The sequence below is a fragment of the Kogia breviceps genome, chromosome 7 (genome assembly GCF_026419965.1).
Source record: "Kogia breviceps isolate mKogBre1 chromosome 7, mKogBre1 haplotype 1, whole genome shotgun sequence".
NCBI lineage: Eukaryota > Metazoa > Chordata > Mammalia > Artiodactyla > Physeteridae > Kogia > Kogia breviceps.
Genome location: NC_081316.1, coordinates 64,988,221 through 65,000,488, shown reverse-complemented (window position 1 = coordinate 65,000,488; position 12,268 = coordinate 64,988,221).

Below are 12,268 nucleotides of genomic sequence, written 5' to 3'. Positions count from 1 at the left end.
AAGAAAATGTATTCTGTTGTTTTTGGATGGAATGTCCTATAAATATCAATTAAGTCCATCTTATTTAATGTATCATTTAAAGCTTGTGTTTCCTTATTTATTTCATTTTGGATGATCTGTCCATTGGTGAAAGTGGGGTGTTAAGATCTACTACTATGATTGCATTACTGTTGACAGCTGTTAGCATTTGCCTTATGTATTGAGGTGCTCCTATGTTGGGTGCATAAAGATTTACAATTGTTATATCTGCTTCTTGGATTGATCCCTTGATCATTATGTAGTCTCTTTATTTGTCTCTTATAATAGTCTTTATTTTAAAGTCTATTTTGTCTGATATGAGAATTGCTACTCCAGCTTTCTTTTGATTTCCATTTGCATGGAATATGTTTTTCCGACCCCCACTTTCAGTCTGTATGTGTCCCTAGGTCTGACGTGGGTATCTTGTAGACAGCATATATATGGGTCTTGTTTTTGTATCCATTCAGCCAGTCTGTGTCTTTTGGTGGGAGCATTTAATCCATTTACATTTAAGGTAATTATCGATATGTATGTTCCTATTACCATTTTCTTAATTGTTTTGGGTTTGTTATTGTAGGTCTTTTCTTTCTCTTGTGTTTACTGCCTAGAGAAGTTCCTTTAGCATTTATTGTAAAGCTGGTTTGGTGGTGCTGAATTCTCTTAGCTTTTGCTTGTCTGTAAAGGTTTTAATTTCTCCGTTTAATTTGAATGAGATCCTTGCTGAGTAGAGTAATCTTGGTTGTAGGTTTTTCCCTTTCATCACTTTAAATATGTCCTGCCAGTCCCTTCTGGCTTGCAGAGTTTCTGCTGAAAGATCAGCTGTTAACCTTATGGGGATTCCCTTGTATGTTACTTGTTGTTTTTCCCTTGCTGCTTTTAACATTTTTTCTTTGTATTTCATTGTTGTGATTAATATGTGTCTTGGTGTGTTTCTCCTTGGATTTATCCTGTATGGGACTCTCAGCACTTCCTGGACTTGATTAACTATTTCCTTCCCCATATTAGGGAAGTTTTCAATTATAATCTCTTCAAATATTTTCTCAGTCCTTTTCTTTTTCTCTTCTTCTTCTGGGATCCCTATAATTTGAATGTCAGTGAGTTTAATGTTGTCCCAGAAATCTCTAAGACTGTCCTCAATTCTTTTCATTCTTTTTTCTTTATTCTGCTCTGCAGTAGTTATTTCCACTATTTTATCTTCCTGGTCACTTATCCGTTCTTCTGCCTCAGTTATTGTGCTATTGATTCCTTCTAGAGAATTTTAAATTTTATTTATTTTGTTCTTCATCATTGTTTGTTTGCTCTTTAGTTCTTCTAGGTCTTTGTGAAATGTTTTGTATTTTCTACATTCTATTTCCAAGATTTTGGATCATCTTTACTATCATTACTCTGAATTCTTTTTCAGGTAGACTGCCTATTTCCTCTTCATTTGTTTGGTCTGGTGGGTTTTTACCTTTGCTCCTTCATCTGCTGTGTGTTTCTCTGTCTTCTCTTTTTGCTTAACTTACTGTGTTTGGGGTCTCCTTTTTGCAGCCTGAAGGTTCGTAGTTCCCATTGTTTTTGGTGTCCTCCTTCAGTGGCTAAAGTTGGTTCTGTGGGTTGTGTAGGCTTCCTGGTGGAGCAGATTGGTGCTGTGTTCTGGTGGATGAGGCTGGATCTTGTCTTTCTGGTGGGCAGGACCATGTCTGGTGTAACACCATACAATTAAATAGGCTACATATAGACCTCACTTGGATTTTAGCAGTTTTTGCATGTACTCATTTTTTTAGAAATTAATTTATTATTTATTTTTAATTTTTGGTGCATTGGGTCTTCGTTGCTGCACGCGGCCTTTTTCTAGTTGTGGCAAGTGGGGGTTACTTTTCGTTATGATGCGCGGGCTTCTCATTGCAGTGGCTTTCTTGTGGAGCACAGGCTCTAGGCATGCGAGCTTCATTAGTTGTGGCACATGTAGTTGTGGCTCACAGGGTGTAGAGTGCAGGCTCAGTAGTTGTGGTGCATGGGCTTAGTTGCTCCATGGCATGTGGGATATTCCTGGACCAGGGCTCGAACCCATGTCTCCTGCAGTGGCATGTGGATTCTTAGCCACTGTGCCACCAGGGAAGCCCCTGCATGCACTCATTTTAAAAAAAATATCTCTTGTGTATAGTCTATGACATTTTATCACATGTATAGATTTGTATAAACACAACCATAGTCAAGATACAGGACTGTTTTATCACCACAAAGCATCTCTCTCTCCTGCTACCTCTTCATAGTCACACCCTTCCCTGATTTTCCTGGTGGAAAGTGCCCAGAGAGGAGGGGTGGCAACCACTAGTCTGTTCTCCATCTCTAAATTTTTGGTGCTTGAGAATGTTATCTAGATGTAATATGTAGCATATAATATTTTGAGGCTGCTTTTTTCACTCAGCATAGTTCCATGAAGATCCACCCAAGTTGTATATGTCATTAGTTTGTTCCTTTTTATTGCTGAGTATTATTCCTTTTGTTTAACCATTCACTCATGGAAGGACACTTGGGTTGTTTCCAGTTTGGGGAAATTACAAACAAAGCTGCTATGAACATGCTTATACAAGTTTTTTCTGTGAACATACTTTCATTTCTTTAGGATAAGTGCTCAAGAGTGCATTTACAGGTTGTATGGTAAGTGTACGTTTAATTTTTTAAGAAACTACCAGCTGTTTCCAGAGGGATTGCACCATTTTTCATTCCCATCAGTGGTGGATGAGAGATTCAGTTTTGTCACTGTTTGGTGCTATCAGTGTTTTTCATTTTAGCCATGGGTGTGTAGTGGTATCTCATCATTTTAATTTGCATTTCCCTAGAGGCTAGTGATGTTGAACATATTTTCATATGCTTCTTTGAAATGACATATTTAAAATCACATCTTTCACTGTACTTATAAAAAAGATTGTTAAAAAAAAAGATTGTTGAATTTTGGCATATACTGATCTCTACTCAGCAACCATACTAAACTCTTTAATTAGTTTTAATAGTTTCTAGATGATATTGAACTTATTGTTCACAAAATGACAATTTTGCCTCCTTCCTTCTTACTTATACTTCTCTTCTTTCTCTTATCCAGTTGTTCCTAATGTACCCCTAGAATTATTATTCTCAACTTTAATGAAAATGTTTCCACTACCTCACCATTAAGCATGATGTTGATTTTTGGCACAAGAGATTTAGAATCCATTTATCTACTCCAATTTTACTAAGAATTTTTTTAAAACATCAAGAATATATGGTGAATTTATCAAATGTCTTCACAGTCTCTTCAGAGAGGATCACATCTTTTCCACCTTTATCTTTCAACAAATTTAATTATAATTTAGATTACTAATATTGATGTATGGTGAGGCAAAAAAATAAAGAAAGAGAGAGAGAGAGAAAAGAAAAAAGAAGCAGTCCAAGCTTGTTTATAAGGTTTTTTTTTTTTTTTTGGCTGCACCATGTGACACACAGGATCTTAGTTCCTTGACCAGGGATCGAACCCAGGCCTCCTGCTATGGAAGAGCAGAGTTCTAACCACTGGACTGCCAGGGAAGTCCCTGGACTGTTTTCTTTTTGCTGCACTTTTTTTGTCACAGTCGCCAACAGTGTTATGATAACTTTACAAAAAGCAGTTGGATACTTTCCTTTTCTGTGCGCTCTAACAGTTTAAACAGAACTGGAGTTATCCCTTTCCTAAGGACTTGAGATAACTTACCTGTGAAGCATTTGCATCTGGGGCTTTTGGGGGACAGCTCCTTGCCACCTGCCAGAGGGATCATGTAATTCCTCTATTTGAGATTCTTCAATGGCTTCCCAGTGACCTTAGAATAAAATCTGACTCCTAGCCACAGCCTTCCAGCCCTGCAGGACTGTCCCAGATCTGTTAACAACCTCCTTTCATACAGTCTCCTGCTTGCTGTTCACTGCACTTCAGCCCCTCGGGTCCCTTTTCTGATCCTGAAACATACCAGGCTCTTTCCAGCCCTGGAGGCTTTGCATTTGCTGGTTCCTCTGCCTGGAATGTTCTTTTAGCTCTTATATTGCATGGCTTATTCTCATCCTTTGGGTCTTGTCATATATCACATCTCAGACAAGCCCTCCCTCACCATCTTATCTGCTGTGAGGTCCTTTACTTCTCTCTCAACATTCTGTTTATTTCCTTAATGTATCACTCATTATGCTCTGTTATTATCTTGCTAACTTTCTACTTGCTTATTGTTTGCTACACCACCGTCTATCCCACTGTCGACTATGAACCCTTTTGAGTTCCCTGGAAACTTGCCTGTCTTAGGTACTCTGTTTCCATTCTCTAGAACTCTATTTGGCACATAGCAGACAGCCAAACAAACAAATGAATAAAAAATATTGTTGACTGAATGAGTTAATCAGAGGACCAGTGAAGGGACCACCGTTGTCAGAAAACAGATAAGAAGAAATCAACTAGGGTGGAGCTCAGGTTTGTACAGGTTTAGGTGACAGCAAAAGAGCCAGGTGGAAAGTTCTGATAGGCATTTGGAGATGTAAGAATGTAGTGAATTGAAATGTTGATTTGAGAGTTATCCTTAACCATCTGTTAATGCACTTAATTACCTGCCTACTCATCCATTAATCCATCTGTCTCTTCATTCATCTATCCATGCATTGATATATTCATTCATGGATTCAGGCCACAAACTTTTGCATAAACCGTGAGTAAACCATGAGCCAAGCCCTGGGCACCAGGGTTACTTTGACCAATAGATAGTCGCTGCCCTCAAGGAGTATAAGTCTGAAAGGGATGGGAGAATAGGGGACATAAGTAATAACAGACTCTAGTAAGCACTGCTATGAGGTAGCTACAAGTGCATAATACAGAGCATAGTTGAAAATATACAGATAAAATAAAGAATTTAATCTTGAGGGTATGCCAGAAATTAGCGAGCAGTGGAGAGGAGGAGTTTATGAGAGCTGACAATCAAAGGAAGAGGTGGTTCATGGTGATAAAAGGAGACATGGGAGAGAAATTATATCACAGTAGAAAAAACTTGGGCTTTAGAGTCAGAATGACCACACTTTGAATCCTAGCCCTGCTTCTTACCAGTTGGGTATTATTCTCTCTGAGCCTCAGTTTTCTCCCTGGAAAATAGAGGTAATAGTGCTACCCTCATAGCAATGTTGTAGGGTATATCCTGCCTGATACACAGTAGATGCTCATCATGGTGGCCGGATGATGATGATAATAGTGGTGATGATGGTAGTGATGTTGGTGGTGGTGACAGTGTTGAAGATGGTGATGATGGTAACTGGAAGACAATTTAGATCAGGGGTCCCCAACCCCCGGGGCCTCAGACCGATAGCGGTCTACCGCCTATTAGGAACTGGACCGCACAGCAGGAGGTGAGTGGTGGGCGAGGGAGCAAAGTTTCATCTGCTGGAATGCTCCCCATCACTCGCACTACCGCTTGAACCATCCTTCCCCCTCCCCCCAACTCTGTCTGTGGAAAAAATTGTCTTCCACAAAACCGGTCCCTGGTGCCATAAAGGTTGGGGAGCGCTGATTTAGAGACCTTCCTTCTTGCTTGTTGAGCAATATTTGACTTGGATTTCTTCAGGCGTTGACCCTTGTTAGGAGAAAGCTGCATGAAGTTTTGGTGGACAATAGAAGGGTGGGCCAAGTTTGTGCTGCCATCTTTTGCAGGATGACTGTAGTTTTGGTGGAAGCTGGACACAGACCATCCGCTTTCTGCAAGGAAAATGCATTAGCTACAATCCATTAAGCCGCTTTGCTGACTCATAATTTTTTATGATGACCGTTGAAATTAAGTGATTATATTTTTTTCTATTTTAAAAGATATGCCTTCCTGCTGGGCTTAGATAGTAGGGTCAAGTACGATGGTCAGGGGAACTGGTTTTTAGTTAGAATCAATTTTCTCTTGATGAATATGGGGGACTGTGGCTTGTAACTTGCCAAGAGGATCTGCATTTTGCCTTCTGTAGCTCTGCAGAGTGGAAAAGCACTGGGGATACTGAGGGTGGGGGGGAGCCTGTTGGGAAAAGATAACTATTTCTGTCAGGCAGGACTTAAAGGGTGATAGTGTCTCCTGCTTAAAGCACCCACCACTGTGCCCAGCACCCATCAGCTATGTGGCAAATAGACGTCTCAGGGACCTCCCTGGTGGTCCAGTGGTTAAGACTCCGTGCTTCCACTGTAGGAGTGTGTTCGATCCCTGGTCGGGGAACTACGATCCCACATGCCACGCGGTGTGGCCAAAAATAACACAAAAACCAAATAGACCTCTCATCCCCTCCCTCACATAGGCTTGGCATCCTGGTACCCTATTGGCAAGGACCACCTGAAAAGGGCAGGAAGCCAGGACATGAGAGCCAAACTCAGTGACTGGTGAGATCGTGGGTTCCAAAATGGCTGGAGGGAAGGAGACTACTCTTTAGCAAGTGCCTTCAGACTACCAAGCATTGTGCTAGGGGCTTCATGTTTGATCCTTACCATAGCCAAGAGGTAGTATTATCAACTCATTTTGCAAATGAGGAAATCAGGTCTCAGAGAAGGGAAGTGACTTGCTCCAAATCATCAAACTAATTCAAGGTTGAGCCAGCATGTGAGTCCAGGCCTTTCTGACCCCAAAGTCTCTACTCTTTCCATTATATACCCCTGTGAGGTTGGAATGCTGGGGACATGGGGTATTAAAAATGGAGTATCGGAAAGGAGACTGAGGTGTGGGACAGCCAACAGCTCTGATCTCTCCCCACTTATCTCAGGGCGTTAAGTTCTTGGAGAAGCCAAACTTCAAGAGAGCTAGGTCTGAGCTGGCAGCACATGGGGGGAGGGAGAATGGGAAACAAGAAGATATGGGGGGAAGGTGAGAGGGGTTGCTCAGAATTTCCAGGATCTCCTGCTACCCAAAGCCTCTCTCCACCATTTCTCATCCCCAGATCCTCCATGGCACAGTGCAGGCCGGGAGCCACCCTGCTCTGGTGTGAGTTCAGCCCTAAGCTCTTTGGGGAGCCAGGCCTCTGCAGAGACCCAGGGACCTCTTAACAGTCTCATGGCTTCATGGCTTGGGGCCCATGAGCTTTCCAGGATCTTACACAAATATTTAAGCCCTTAGAATAAAACTAAACTGGCTCTAAAACATGAGCAGATAAACAGCAACATCAAAATTAATCAATGTTTAACTAAATGACTACAAATGCAGTATTATGCCAACTAGTCACAGGCATCCCAAACTAATTCTTAGAATAAAGTTAAGTACAAGTTACAAAACAAAATGAATAATTCACTCTTCACAAAACTCAAAATTATAAAAATCCTTTACAAAACTTTCACTGAAGTAAATGGTATTTGATGCAGGATCCGCTTATAATGCTTGTCACAGCAAGTTTATTATGCTTGCCAGCCTATGAAAGCCTTAGAAGGCCTCTGCTGGTCTTGCAGGGCGGGGTCCCTTTGGTTCACAGCAGTGGCCACAGAGGAAGAAAGCTGCAGCTGGTTTCCTTGAACTGGGTATCACAATTCAGTAGACAGGGACGTAGCTGGAGGCCATCTGCCATCAGCAGTTGTGGTCTCCTTGGAAACACTGGAGAAGGACAAGGAGCAAGGCAGCTGATTGGCTATACAAAGGAGACCAAAACACCCATCTGTCATCTGCTCTGCCTGGGCCAGGAGAGCAACATGCTCAGATGTGGGTTTTAGCAGCTCCCTCTGGCTGCTGCTGTGTGGAGAAGGGGCTGGTGGAGCAGAAAAACCAGGGAGGAGACTGTAGCAGGGTCCAGTGAAGAGGTGATGGTGGTGTGGCCTGCAGGAGGGGCAGTGGAGATGGAGGCAAGAAGGTGGCTTTGAGAGATGTGCATAAGATAGACACAGCAGGGCTTTCTAGATAACTGAAATGTGGAGAGTGAGAGGAGGAAGAGGCCTGGATCGGAGGAGGGAATGAATGGTGGTGCTGACAGCAGCAGGGGATGCAGGAGAGCAATGTTTGGTACATGCCGATGTCAGATGGCATCATGCAAACCTAGTAGGCTTGAGGGGCTTAAGGGATGTCCAAAGGAAACTGTCCAGGATGCAAACTGACGTGCTGGCTTCACAAGGTGGGCCCAAGGTGCGGACACAGATGAGGGCACACACATGGGTCAGGCAGAGCATGTTTATTTCGCTGAAGGATCATAGGGCAGAGCCCTCTTCCACCCTGGGCTTTCACCTTATACACCATTCATTCGCTCCATCCACGAAACCTCTTCTGATGTTCACGGTCTGGTGGGGAATGAGACGTGAATGAGAGCAGCTGTGCTGCGAGGTGGACAGGGCTCCCCACTGTGAATGCTGTGGTCTCCGCTTTATCTGTTGGGTGTGGTGGGGTCATAGCAGGCCTCGTGGAAGAGGAGGTATTGAACTGGTTCTGGGAGGTTGGGCTGGGTACATACGAGAGAAAGTTACTCTGGGCAGAGAGAAGACCAGGCTAGCTCATGGAGCACAGATTACTGGCTAAGTGTTTTGCCATGGCTGTTTGGGATTGGAAGAGAAAAGAAAAAGTTCTAAATTAAGACTTACTGAACCTCTACAAGGTGCTGTATTAGTTTCCTATCGCTACTGTAACAAATTACCACAAATTTAAAACAACACAAAGCTATTCTCTTTCACTTCTAGAAGTCGGAAGTCTGAAATCAGTCTCACTGGGCTAAAGTCAGGGTATCAGCAAGGCCGATTCTTCCTGAAGGCTCTGAGGGGAGCATCTGTTCCTTTGCCTTTTTCAGCTTCTGTATTCCTTAGCTTGCGGCCCTTTCCTCCGTGTTCCAAGTTCGTCACTCCAGCCTCTGCTTCCATCATCACATTGCCTTCTCCTGTGGCTCTCACCCACCTGCATCTCTTTTATAAGGACTGTTGTGATTATATCAGGCCCACCTGGATAATACAGATTAATCCAGGATAATGGCAAACTCCTTACTTTAATTACATTGGCAACATCCCTTTTGCTACGTAAGGTAGCATTCACAGTTTCTGGGGGTTAGGATGTGGTCATCTTTGGGGGCCATGACTCAGCCTCCCATAGGTGCTCAGCACATTCATCATCCCCAGGGTATGGAGAGCACACTCAGGCCCTGAGAAGCCTGTCTGGACCAAGGCCTAGGCTTTCAGTTTCTACTCCAGGCTGACTGCAGAAACTCTGTGTGGAATCTGGCCACTGTCCCTGAGCTCAGAGAGTGCCTAGTTTCTAATTAAGTTGCACTGCAGTATTTAGGTAAACGAGGTAGGTGGGGAACAGAGGAATAGAACAGAGCTAAACAGGCTCTTTACAACAGGACTTCAGCATACTGTGTACTTTGACTCTCAAAACTTAACTCATCATGAAGCAGTGAGATAGCAGTGCTCCACTGAACACAGTCTAGGCAGTGCTGCATAGACCAGGCTACCGCGTTGACTGTTTAGCCTGAAGGGGAAAAAACCTCGGGGGAGGAGGTGTTTCCTTCAGCTCTGAGAAAGATGAGAGTGGGAAGGAGAAAGCCTTAGTTCCACATTTCTTTACTGAATAAATGCACCTTCTAGGTGCTGGGTATATATTGGTGAGTTGTATAATTGTGTTTCTTGCCCTAAAGGAGCTTACAACCTATGTAATGGATAAAAGTAAAAATGATTGATTTCAACACTACCCCTTGAGATAAGGGCTGTGGAGGAAATGTCCAGAATGGAAGGAAAGGGAATAACAGGGTGTTCAAAGGTGTCATTTAAACCAGAACCTGAAGGAGAAGGAGACAGCAATCCAAAGGCTGGAGCAAGAACACTCCAGGCAGAGAGGACAGCATGAGTAAAGGCCCTGAGGTGGGAGGTTGTGTGACATATTTACAGAACTGAAAGGATGAAAGGAGGGCAGTGTGGCTACAGCACATGAACATGGGTGGGGAAGAGGAGAAGGTTGGCAGGAGAAACTACCAGAGAGGCCAGATTACATGGGCAGTTGTGGGCCAAGGTGAAGAGTTTGGAAATCGTCGTGTAATTTTTAAGCAGGGAAGTTGCATAATTAAAACAAACAAACAAACAGTAACAACACAATGACAACATTGTCTGGAGAATAGACTGTAAGAAGCCAGAGGGTAAGTCTTGCTCCTACTGTGTTCCCAGTGTCCAGAGCAGTGCCTGGCAAATAGGACGTGCTCATTTAACAACTATTGGTTGAGTGAATAAGTCAGTAAGAAAAGTAGGACCCTTAGAACAGAGGCTGTTGTGGTAGTCTCTGCAGGTGAAGGACAATGGATATGGGAAGATGTGGGGGCATTCAAGATGTATTTTGGAACTAGAAGTGACAGGTGTTGCTGATGGGTTGAGGGTAAAGGGAGTGGTAAGGGAGGAATCTAGACTGTCTCCTGGGTTTCTGTCTCAAACTCCTGGGTTGATAATGGTGCCATTTTCTGTGAAGGGGAAGATTGGGAGAGGTTAAGGAATATTGGGAGTGGGAGTGAAAAAGAAAACCAAGAGTCCACTCTTGCACATGTTAGCCCTGAGATGCCTTTGAGATATCCAAGTGCAGATATCAAGTTGGCAGTCTGGAGGAGAGGTAAAGTGTGGTTTATAAACGTGGAAGTCATCATACACAGATGGGTATTAAAACCATGTCATGATCAAGATTGCCCAGGTTGAGAGTGGGACTGAAGGGAGAGGACGGCCAGGACTTAGGTGGATTCAAAATGGTGGTCTCAAGTTTGGACAACACTATAAAGCTACGGTAATCAAAACAGCATGGTATTGGCACAAAAACAGATATATGGATCAATGGAACAGATTAGAGAGCCCAGAAATGAACCCACACACCTACGGTCAATCAATCTTCAACAAAGGAGCCAAGAATATACAATGGAGAGAAGACAGTCTTTTCAGTAAGTGGTGTGGGGAAAGATAGACAGCTACATGTAAATCAATGAAGTTAGAACACTCCCTTACACCATACACAAAAAGAAACTCAAAATGGCTTAAAGACTTAAATACAAGATATGATACCAAAAAACTCCTGAAAGAGAACATAGGCAAAATATTCTCCAACATAAATCATAGCAATGTTTTCTTAGGTTGGTCTCCCAAGGCAATAGAAACAAAAGCAAAAATAAACAAATGGGACCTAATCAAACTTATAAGCTTTTGCACAGCAAAGGAAACCATAATCAAAATGAAAAGACAACCTACTGAATGGGGGAAAATATTTACAAATGATGTGACCAACAACGACTTAATTTCCAAAATATACAAACAGCTCATGCAGTTCTATGTCAAAAAAACCCCAACAACAACAACCCAATCAAAAAATGGGCAGAAGGGCTTCCCTGGTGGCACAGTGGTTGAGAATCCGCCTGCCGATGCAGGGGACACGGTTTCGTGCCCCGGTCCGGGAAGATCCCACATGCCGCGGAGCAACTGAGCCCGTGAGCCATGGCCGCTGAGCCTGTGCGTCCGGAGCCTGTGCTCCGCAATGGGAGAGGCCACAACAGTGAGAGGCCCGCATACCGCAAAAAAAAAAAAAAAAAAAAAAAAAAAAAAATGGGCAGAAGACCTAAAGAGACATTTCTCCAAGGAAGACATACAGATGGCCAATGGGCACTTGAAAAGATGCTCAACATCTCTAATTATTGGAGAAATGTAAATCAAAACAACAATGAGGTATCACCTCACACTAGTCAGAATGGCCATCATCAAAAAGTCGGCAAATAATAAATGCTGGAGAGGGTGTGGAGAAAAGGGAACCCTCTTGCACTGTTGGTGGGAATATAAATTGATACAGCCACTATGGAGAACAGTATGAAGGTTCCTTAAAAAACTACAAATAGAACTACCATACGACCCAGCAATCCCACTCCTGGGCATATATACAAAAAAAGATGAAAGCTCTAATTCAAAAAGATACATGCACCCCAATGTTCATAGCAGCATTTTTTTTACAATAGCCAAGACATGGAGGAAACCTAACTGTCCATCAACAAATGAACGGATAAAGAAGATAGGGTACATATATACAATGGAATATTACTCGGCCATAAAAAGAATGAAATAATGCCATTTGCAGCAACATGAATGGACCTAGAGATTATCATACTAAGTGTAGTAAGTCAGACAGAGAAAGACAAATACCATATGATATCACTTACATGTGGGATCTAAATAAAAGATACAAATGAATTTATTTGCAAAACAAAAACAGACTCACAGACATAGAAAACAAACTTATGGTTACCAAAGGGGAAGTGGGGGAAGGATAAATTAGGAGTTTGGGATTAACAG